The 11,806-nt window shown below is 38.6% G+C and overlaps 1 long non-coding RNA gene across 1 annotated transcript; it reads right to left on the reverse strand.

The window, feature by feature from the left end:
* Positions 1 to 6,824: 6,824 nt before the first annotated feature.
* LOC138110751 (uncharacterized) lies at positions 6,825 to 9,822 on the reverse strand. The gene is made up of 3 exons (XR_011151039.1): positions 9,744 to 9,822; positions 9,318 to 9,405; positions 6,825 to 7,934 (listed from the first exon to the last, which is right to left on the reverse strand). It is a non-coding gene; the product is annotated as an uncharacterized lncRNA (long non-coding RNA).
* Positions 9,823 to 11,806: the final 1,984 nt, after the last annotated feature.

Genomic DNA, 11,806 nt, shown 5'->3' on the forward strand with positions numbered 1-11,806 from the left:
CTATGGTGTATTTGTTCAAATTGGGGAGAACAACTTTAGATGTTGGATTCTCAAACAGCAGGGGAAAATCCATCTCAGGAGAACAGTACCAACAGAACTCTTCAATTTGAACAAAAATGGCCATGCACAGCTAGAGCCAGTATCAAGCTGGAGGATGAAGAAGCACTTAGTGAAAGAGATCAAACATGCAGAAAGATTTTTTTTCCAGCCTGAAGTCTTAAAATTGTTTAAAACAAGAAGAGGACAAATTAAAAAGATTCAAGTCAAAGACCAAACATTACCTTAGTGGGTAGAGAAAGCAAACAAGATAACAAAAAGATCATTGTTGTATTATTTTGAAACTAAAGTACATTTGATGAGATTTAATACAGACCAGTCAATTGTATTCCTTGTTCATCCATGTCAAGATGAGTAGAAAACAGCTTGATTTATGCCAAGATAAATTTGAAAATAGATGATACATAGAAATTTTCCCAAACATAATGAGCAGTAAAGCAGCCTAAGTAGGAATGTCATGGTATTTCCCTTATCACCAGTTTCTAAAGGCTGGTGCAGACAAAATTTCTGTCAGTGAAATTCTAAGTATACTTATTTTGTCTCAGATCAGGAGCTATGAACAGGTGATCTCACAAGGTCCCTTTTAGTCTATACTTCTGTGAAAAGAAATGCTGGTTCAAAATGTCAGGATTTTTAGAAATAGATGGACATCAAACATTGTCATCACCTGATAGGTACTAAAGAGCACCTTTACTGAGTGGCTATCTAGTTGACAGGAAGAATTCATGGCAACCTCTTGAATTTAAAGATTTCTGTTATTTACAGGGAGAGGAAGGACAATCCCTGATCCAGTTAAGAAAGATAAGCAACTTGCACAATGGCACTACTAGTGACATGACTAAATATAGAGCACATACTCATTCCTGATCTGGAGTGTTTTCAGTTGAACCACACAACCTACAGAAGTCAGGAGAGCTAGACAGAAGGAAGGGTGGCAAGAGTCACAAGATATGCACAAAAATTTGGCACACCATCTGCAAGACATCACTCATTTCCAGCCTAAGCACTTCCCAGGACAGAATTAATACATATTAATACAAGGCCAAATAAATCTTGAACAGAACAGAAGAGGTACTGTCACCAATTGACTGTGTTTTATCTTTTTATAAGTGCTGGCATTAAATGAAACATCTTTTACACTTTCTACACAGGGCAGTTTATGCTGTGGGGAAAGTGATGGCAAATTTTAGACAAAGTAAGACTTTTAGAGCCTATTTTCCTTGCAATAGACTGAGAAGTTTCCCTAAATTTCCATGGGACTTGTGTCAGGCAATAGAATTTTGGAAGCACCGTAAGATAAATATAGCTGATAAAATAAGAAAGATTAAATAATGATAAATCTATTGTTGAAGGAATTCCAAATACGGAAAAAGGAATTATTTATTTTCCTGGCCACTGGAAAGAATATAAACAAGTTCAAATTGTATCCACAGTTCCCTTGAGGAAGATATGGAGCATGACATTGTACAAGAATAGTTTGGAGGCTCACTGTCTCCCTGTGCAGCAGGACTGCACACAGGCATCAGCCCAGACAGTGACACTGCTGAGCAAGACAGATGGGAAAATGACATTGAGAAGGCAACACTGGTGCTGCATAACAAATCCAAACTTCTCTTTCCAAAACATGCTGAACTCTCCTAGGAATAAAAAAAACAACCCAGTAATTATCTTTAGTTAAAAGGTTTTCTTTTCCAAACCACTATCAGTTTTTAAAAGTATGTTCACACTGAAAGTACCCTTTGTGAAATCCAGAAGATATCTTCAAAAAAATTTTATTTTCCTTACAAATGTCCTTCATGTTTAAAGACATCCTACTGATTTACCTTCTAGATGCAAACTAGAATATATCTAATTACCTCCCTCTCACCTGACCACCCATTTGCCCAAAAGAATTATATTCATAGAATTAAGCACGTCCCCTGAAATGCACAAAAATGCACACAAAAGCAGAAATGAATGAATGCATTCCATAATTACTAAGTCAATTTACAACTTCCTGTCACACAAGCTTTTATGATTACTATGTTTAACATAGTCCCATCTCCTCTTCATTTTCTCTCTTTTGCATTTCACAAAGTCTCAATAATTTACATACCCAGCACCTAGAATCCTTGCACTAGGATATATAAACTAAATAACAAATAGCCATCATTTTGTCATGACAAGTCTTATCATTCTAAACAGAGGTGGCAATAGTTAAATGTCTGCACAGTGCTCAAGTTATTTGTAGAAGGGAGAAATACAAAAGAACAATTATGTGCCAAAGTCATGGGATTGTTTCCAGAAATTTAACTTACATTTTATAATGAACACTTGAGGGTAGTTTTCTTTTCTTTTCTTTTTTTTTTTTTTAAATGCCAAAGGACACTGGAAGCCCAGCAGCACTGAGAAACCCTCATTTCTTCAATACTGATGTACCTGTGACTATCAACATTTGGTTTCTTTTCAAGCAGATACTTGAAGTCAGTTCCATATTTATGAACACAAACAGACTCCTTGTCATTCCATGACACCTGAGTATGAAGAGATCCTTTTTTAAGAAACAGGACAAATGGAAAGACAAACGTCACTGATCCTTAAGACTAAAATCTTCAACATTTTAAATCCAACTGTTCAATTCTTTGATGTCTCCTCACAAATTATGCATTTGATTTCTTTCCCCCATATAAAATATCTCACTTTATTCCCATCAAAGCTTTTTTCCCCAGTTTTGAATCCACTATTCTATGACTATTACTACCCTTTTTCCAGCCCTTTTGGCAAATGCCATTTTTTTGCAACTACATACCATAGTTAGGGCAAGCAGAGTGTCAAATATTACCAGCAATCTTCTCTAGGACATTTTTTCTAAAGAAATTAAAGACCTCTGAATTCACTTTCCAGACTCATCCCAAAGTTTGGTCTCCATTTGCTTTGGAAGACCCAAAACTTCACCCTTGAGGAGTCCCCTTAGTAGTAATAGAAACTAACCTGTTCAATGGGATGTTTTCAAATTTGAATGTGTCAAAGACAAAACAGATTTTCACCTAATTTTTCTTAATATACCCATAAATAGCTTGCTGCTACTCTGTGGATCACTTAACTAACACACATCTATGCATGCTAATAGCAATCCCCACACAAGATTCTGGACAAGATTCCATTTTAGCATCTTCTGCCCTACCTTTCCAGAGATGTTACTTTCTCAGCAGGCTTGTAACTTGCCAAGGTCTTCCTAAATAAGCTTTTTCCAGGCAGAACAATCTCTTCCTGCTGTGATCTCCCAGATCCTTTTTCAAAGACTCCTTTGCAAAAGAATCTAAGATTTTGATTATCTACCTCCAGGAGGTAGCTGAGGGTTAATCATTCTCCTTCATTTTTCTGGCAACATGAAGTGTGCACACCTCATCACAGCTTGTCAATATCCACCTTCTCTTCAGTTTCTTCCTGCTTTTTGTTACAATCCTGGCACGTGTGCCTTCTTGACAATCCACCACATCTGCTTTTGTCTCTTCCTATGCTGGGCTCATGTCCTTCTGTGGTTTTCCTTCCATAGTCTCCTGCTACACACCTGTACCCCTTCCACTCCTGGTTTCAATGATTTGCAACAGCAATCAGTTTCCAAAGGCAATGTGATAAACCATCTATATGTGAGCATGACACAACCAGTAGCTATAGTAACAGGAAAGCATGCTTTAGACAAAACTGAAAAATGAAAAAAACATCTGAGGGATATCACTCAACTTTTCCTCCTTCCCCAAATATTGCACGGTTCCATAAATGTCCTCCTGGGTTTCTTTGCCTGATTGTATCTCCACCTAGCCCAAAACACAGTGAGATAAAAATAAAAGTTTATTTTGCTTGGCTTAAGGAGGAAAAATAAATAAATAATCACACACAACAAAACTAGGAAAAGGTTGTCTCTTTCCCAGAAAAAAAACCAAAAAGTACATCTGTAAGTTGCAAATCCAGGACAGGCAAAATTCTCATTATCCCAGTTGTGCCTTAATTTCTGATACAGAATCATAGGACACCTGTGGGGTGTAAGATTAATTCAGATCCCCAGGGAGCCGTGGGGGCAGTTTGGGAGGTTAGCAAGGGTTGGAGAGAGGGCGTCGTCCCCAGCACGGTGCTGTGCTGCCCAAAGACATCTGTTCACAGCCTGAAGCAGGGAGGCCTCGTGTTGATACCTGTGACCCATCTCGCTGTCACACAGAGCTGGAGAGCAATTTCTGACAGGGCAGAACAGCACAGGTAACTTTAAAAACACAGCACAAGAGGAAGAACCTTCTTCAAGTTCTTGAGAAGAGCTCTTGAATCTAACTGGACTGAGTCAAGGTAGTAAAGAAAATATGCTTTTTTTTAACTGACATATATTCATTCCCCTAGAGCCTGTGTAGGTGGACTTCCACAGAAAAGACCAAAATAGACTCAGGGCCTCAGGTTACTTGACCACTCAAAAGGTCAGCAAGGTCGGAAGCACACTGTTCAGTAATTTCACACACTTTTACCTGTGTCACACCTTTTCATTCCTGCTTGTTAAAATACACATGTCAAAATAGATAAGCAATACAGACTCACTTCATACCAAAAAATTTCATTATTGTACATAGATTAAAAGAAACTAAACCTTCTTCATTTACTGCAGTATTACGTTGCAAAAAATTATTCTTTCTTATTTGACCCTTCCTTTCTTGAGGGAGTAGGACAATTCCATATATCTTTTAAATACATACAAATGTGTTGCTCTTCTCAATAAAAGCCACCTGAAATAGATTTCCTTTTAATCAGTGAAGTAAGTAGGCATGCAAATCAGGAGAGAGAATCATGTATTTCAGCAAGGTATAGCCTGATATTTGTCAAACTGGAATATTATTATACCTGATTCAATTTTACACATTGACATCTCTCCATTGTTATTGATTAATGGTTAAAGCTCTCTAAGGCTGTTATACAACACTGTTATAAATAACTTATATTATTTAGATACATAATGGATGTGATCTCTACAAATGATGAATTATATCCCCCTTCTTAATTACGGTGTCCTCTGAAATCTAATTTAAATAGTAGCTAAGCAGATTAAATTCAAAAGCAAGAACAATAGCAAGGCAGTTTGCAAAATGATAAATTTGTGGGGTTTTTCTCTCAGCACTGTAGAGTTGTGCCACAGAATGTTTTGTGAAGCATCATCTTTCTCAGTATCTTATCAGATCACTGTAATCTGGATTTACACATTGATTCATTTCGTTTCAGTGTCAATCAAGACATGAAAATTTAATAAAAAACAACTCTAATTGCTCCTCGGAGACTTAGCAATAATTACTCCCATACGATCTCAGTGAGGGAGACATCTTTAACATGTTCTGTTTTTCAAGCATAACAATTGTACGTTTCCTTTGGCCACTGCATACTCCTCAAATCAGCATTTCACTCACTGAGATGTTGAAGGCTGCCTTAACAACATATCACATAGGGGCTACGCTTGATAAAATTGAAACTGTATTCTGTCAACAATAATTATGTGGGTGTTTTGCTCATTTCCTGCTATAGCTGTCCCATGGCAACAGCGTAAAAACAGTGCTCGTTTTTTAAATACATGAATGACTGCTCTGATGACACATTTCTGGCTTAGGTTTGGCATAGGCGTGGTGAAAAAAAAAAAGACTTTGTTGAGAAACTAGCACAAGTACTTCTATTATATGCAAATCTGTAGAGAATGTGCTAATTCCCAAGTGGAGGGCACAGCTTTGCTGTAGTAGTGGCAGAAGTGGCCTGAGGCATTTCCAGAGACCGATAACGAGTCGGTATTTGCACTTCAGGCCATTCTCTCCACCCTCGGTGAATTTCACAACAAATACCTCAACCGAAGGTCATTATTCCACTTAACCCTGCCTTTGGGGTTGTTGCTGCTAAGGCAAATCAGATAAAATTCCACATTTTATCAGAATTATATCCATGTGGAGTGCTGAAAAAACAGCTGGCTGTATTGATGATTTTGTCATATAAACTCTGGTACATGTTTATTTTGGTACACGGGAAATCATCTTTTCAATTTTCAGTTTTAGCTGTTTTGAGAATATTTACTTTTCTAAGATTATTTTATGGCTCGTGAACCAAGATGAATAGGTGTTGTACAGACAGTTCATAAAGCAGTTACAAGATCAATTAGGATATTGCAGGATTTACCCTTGGCTCTGTGAACATCTAAGCTCCGATGTAATAAGACCTGATGGCGTGATCAAGTGCACCTACAACTCCAGCCTTTCAAATATCAGCTTCACTGAGAAAAGTAGCAAAATAGATACCAGTATGGTTATTTTTTTTCCTATTATGAGCACCCCGACTAAACTTGTTTCATTTAAGTTGATACTAATGCAATGAGAAACATCTGGAGATTACAAAGTGGATCAGATTCAGGCTGGATTTTTAGAAGGAACCATTTAATAACCCACCATATGTCCCTGGGAGCAACCTTTCTTTTAATTTTGACATTCTAAAGGGATTTTAAGAACAAAATGTAACACTAACAAAATGTAAAATCCATAGATATGTGTATTTAAGATAAATCTATGATACAGTTTGAAAAATAGAGCAGTTTTTGCACTAGGGGAAAGATACACAACTCAAAGTAAGGCAACACATTATGTCAAGCTGTACACTGGAGTATTAACAGAGCCCAGTGTGCCTGGAATGTCCAGAGTGAATCTTACACTAGCCACATATCAATTCTCTTTTGTATTGTCACAGGGATGTAAAGGAAACCGAGAGTGTTTGCTATCAGCATCTGATTAACCACTGAATTCTAACCATAGTTTTGGAACAAAGAACAATTTTATTTGATGCCAACCATTGTCTGAGGCAGGGAAACAGTACCGTTTCCACTGGGGGGGGATGAATTTTAATTCTGATAAGATGTGGGGGTGAAATGCTAACTTAAGCCAAATGAATATTCATATAGGAAAGTGAAAATAGGTGTCAAGGACTTGCTGCACTTAAGTCCTGGGTTACATGAAAACTGTACACCATTCAACAAAACAACAAGGTTTCTAATGATTACTTCCCCCATATAATTTATTCATCTATTCCAGAGCAGTGTTTCGGGGCTTAATGAGTATTTGTAAAGCTCTGACTGAAATGCACTCTCAAAATGAAAACATTAAACCATTTACAATGAATGAAGTAGTGTAGATTACTGGTTCAAAAAAGCCACTGCAGCTCATCAACATGTGCATTTGAAGGGTGTATTACTTCACCAGGGCCCGTTCACAGTCCTGTGCAGTTGAAAGGCTAAGTGGGCTTCCTTCCCACTGAATCCACTCTGATGTCCAGGGACAAAGGAAAAGTTGAGGAACTTTGTCTCTTCTCTTGTTTCACCCCAGGGCCACCCATATTTTCCCCATATGAAGCAATCTCGTATCACATCTCAAAGAACTTGTTGCAGAGTAAATAAACAAGATTAAGTAGCAATAGAATGGTCTGGGTTGGAAAGGACCTTAAAGACCATCTCATTCCAGCCCTCCTGCCATGGGCAGGGACACCTCCCACTAGACCAGACAGCTGAAAGTCCCATCCAATGTGACCTTGAACACTTCCAGGGATGGGGCATCCACAGCTTCCCCAAGCAACCTGTTCCAGTGCTTCACCACCCTCACAGGGAAGAACTGAAGTCACCTCTAGTTCCTTGCATGGCCATGCTTCTTCCTGGAAGATCAGCTTTCGGAATCAGAGATTTCTGAAAGTCTCTGATACAACAGACTTCTGTGAGCACAAGTGGCAAACAAGATGATCTCATGCTTCCATGTGCTGTCTGCTTGTTGATGTGATTCTCTTGCCCATCATTGCAGTGCCATTGCATCTGTTATAGATGCTGTATGCTCTTTAAACGAGGTAAATGTCTACCAACAAAAGACAAAAAAATTCATATGTTCATTTTCTTAAACTATGGGGTTTTTTCTTTTTACACTGTGATAGTTGCATTATCACTATTAATAAAATCTCATGTAACACTAATGATGGTAAAGAGTCCCACTAATTCTAAAGGAAATCCAAGACTTCATAAGACCAGATTTTAGTAGGAAAAGAGAAAGATTGGGCAAAATAAAGATTCTAGGATTAAGTAATCCTTCTTTCTACATTAACTAACTGTTGCCCGGGCACTTTAATTCTACATCATGCTGTGCACAATAAATGAGAAGTCAGGAAAGGCAAAACCTTGGCTTTTAGTATCTCACACTTTTGTGCCCATTAGTTCATCTCTTTTACACCTCTCAATGGTGGTTATTTCTACTTTCTTATTTTCCTCCTACACAGCTTCTACTGCATCTTGGGACACAGGAGAGGGTACAGCTTATATTTATATACATCAACGCCAATGCACAAACAAAAAATAGAGCTGTCAGTGGTTCATGGCAGCCTCCTGGACAGAGAACACACATTATTGTTATAACCTTTTCATTAAATTAGCCACCTTGGAAGTTTAATGTCATTTTTCCTCATTAGCCAGGCACAGTAACTAGTTTGGCTGAAATACAATCTAATAAGGGGTCAGTGTGGGGACTACATTCTGTTGGGAATGAAAAAAATTAAAAGTGAAAAAAAAATTGCCCAGGAGAACCATGACTGAAATCCCAGATTATAGCAATTTCCTTAGCAGTACTCTATATGCAGATAATATTTATAGAAGCCAGCATCTCCCAGAAATAGGCATTACGTTAATTAAAATGTGTTGTAGCCTAAGATTACATTTTATTAATTCCTGTTTGCAAGAAGGTCATGTCTAATGATTTCCTCTTGGAGTTACTGGTTTTAGCAATCAGACCATTAAAGATTTTGATTCTTGTTCTACTTGTGAAATTACTCAGATTCTTGCAAACACAAGTGCCAATTCCTTGATCTTTTCGTGTTCTTTTCATAAGTTTTTGCCCCAGTGGGATTTTCTTGAGGGAAAACAGCTGCACATACAACATCAGGAATTGTAATTAATTTTGCATCAGTCCAGAGTAAAAGCCATGTGTTCAGATAACCAGGATGCTCCAGCATTCCAAATACCCAGGATAAATTACTGTAACACAGCAATACTGTTCTCAATTGCATTATCACTACATTCAATGCACAATCACAATTGTGCTTTACAGCTGTCACAAATATACAATTCCTTGTGAATTATTAATGTTGAATTACACTGTAAATGCATCTTAAAGTATTCATGACATTTTACAGAAAATCACGTATGCAAAGTTCTCCCGATGAATGAGATATGAATTTAAAAATAACACCACCTTCACTTTAACGCCTTGGGGAGTGGGAACATCTTGACCACTGTCAAAAGAGTGTATTGAAATCCCATTTTGGAAGCTTGCAGAAACTCTGGAGAGAATATCAGAGTTAGATGGACAGGCAGAGGCACAAAGAAATGCAACCAATTTATCTGTTTCAATAAAAGGCAGTGATTTGTCATTAATCTGTTCAAAATACATAATTGTCTAATATCACTAGTAAGCACTAGCACATAACACACAGCACATTCCACCCTTCTAGGTACTATTAATAAGTTTCAAACCCTTCTAAGTAATATTAATAAATTACATTACTGATCTGAGTTCACAGAAGGAGCGAACCAAAGGGAGTTAACCAATTAAACACGAGTGGTCAGTGCTGTGGAAAATGGGGGAGGAACTTTGGAACTTCACACCTATTTTGCACACCTTAAAGATTACTCAATTAAATTCCTCTGAATTTTGGGCGATGTGAGCACCTCTGGTGATTGAAAGCATCTTGTGGAACTGACACATGCTGTGGTTCTGTTCCAGGTTCATTCTTGTGAGTTCTTTTAAAGATGCAGCCTCCTCAAGTTCAGACACAAGCTCAGCTGTCCCTGGTAATTAATTCAATACATTGGCACAAGAAGTGCAAATATCTGTAATCGTGTCCCACAAAGGGTGCCTGATGACCTGAGAGGAAAGAGCAGGTACACCGTGAAAACTGAGGAAAGGGCTTTCAGACAGGTAAGGAGGAGCAGAAGGAGAAATGCAGCTCCTCCCTAACACAAGAAGGATCAGGACAGATTTCCAGCATTTTTAAAATTTTGCTAATTTTACATGTCCTGAATTTGTTCTACAATTTAAAAATTCTCTTGTTTTGACATTTTCCTAAGCAGGAGCGTCATTCCTAGCACCTGCTTTTGAGCTCCTGCAGGAAAGTCTCTCAGTGAAAGTAGCTGTCATCTAAAGAGGCAGCAGATCAATGTCAGAAAACTTGTTGATCAACTTCCTGCATTCCTGTTCCCTTTAGAAATGAGTTCTGAAAGGATTCTTCAAGGAACAAGGAAAATCAGATGCATACCAACAGTCACAGACAATGTTTTCTAGAAAATTTTAAGCTTAAGCATTTACTAAGGCTTTATTCACATAAAGAAATATCAGTGTAACTAAATTTATTTAGCAACTTATTTGATGAAGTGCTATACTCGTCCTGTGAGGGCATGTCAGTTTATTTAGACAGTTTGAAAACCCAGATGTGTTGTTTTTACCAGGAGCAAGGGTACAGGACTGAGGAGGATCTGGCTGTGGCAGCCGTGCAATCTGCAGCTGAGGCAAGCTGAGGGCACAGGCCCAGCTTGCCAGTCCCACATGGTCAAAGTGCCCTTGCTAGCAGCAAAACTACAGTGAAAAGATTTGAGGAGCTAAACAGCACCTCCTCTTTACCTGCAAGTGAAAAACAGTTGCTGTTCTTTCCCCAAGCCTCTAGTGCAGCATTTCTCAGACCTTGCAGGTGACCTGAAGCACTCAAACATTTCTCTCTTTCCACCTGCTGTCCTCTTCCTTCCTCCCCTACCCTGAAGTAAGTCCTGCCTTCAGACTTGACCCATACTTTGATGTTCTAAAAACAGTGCAGTTGCAAAATGCTACCTGCAGTCTATTCTACAAAGCTTTGATAACACAATTTGCCAGATAAGAATGTGAAAAGAAATCCATATGTTATCTTATGTGGCTACATTGGCAAAATGACAGAATATTTTATTGGCTTACTTGGTGGCTTTCAGGGAAGCGGGGAAATCAGCCCGGTAGAAAAACTTCCCTGTGTGAGGTGCTGCATCTTCCATATGGGCCTCTGCTCTCCTGGCTGCACCAGCACAGGCAAACTAATAATACTCACAAGTGTGAGAGGTGCAGGTTTTATAACAGCATTCCAGTGGGAGTAATTGTAACCAGTTTTAGGACAGAACTTGTCAGGTGTAGGAAAGAGACTGAACGCAGTTGCACCTGCGATAGCAGAAGGCTGGATGCAATGATCCAACAGGCCCTATATTTCAATGTAAAAAAAAAACCAAACCCAACACACTGAAGTCCTGGAAAAAAAGAGCCAAGCCTCAGAAAGAACAACAGCAGAACAAATGTAGTTACACATTAGCCAGCACACGTGCTCCTGTGTGGCTGCTGTGGCTGTATTGCTGGAGCTGCCAGAGAGAAGAGCATGAGCCATGCCACGTAACATGTCCTTTGCCACACAGAATAAAAAGATAGTACAAAGCAAGAAAGAAAAAAGGAAAAAAGATTTTTAAAAGCAGCATTTCTCCATGCCCACTCCATTTCCCAGACACACAGCAATCTTGGAAAAGGGGGAGAAGGGAGATAATATTTTCAGGGGTGGCAATGCATCCACAATTCCTAGCAGCAGGCAGACTGAGCGAGCTACTACTTGTGGTGCTGCAGTGACCATAGACACCTTAATTGCACTCAAGGTGCCACTGACAATGTACCATAAAAAC

The sequence above is a fragment of the Aphelocoma coerulescens genome, chromosome 5, assembly GCF_041296385.1.
Source record: "Aphelocoma coerulescens isolate FSJ_1873_10779 chromosome 5, UR_Acoe_1.0, whole genome shotgun sequence".
Classification (NCBI taxonomy): Eukaryota; Metazoa; Chordata; class Aves; order Passeriformes; family Corvidae; genus Aphelocoma; species Aphelocoma coerulescens.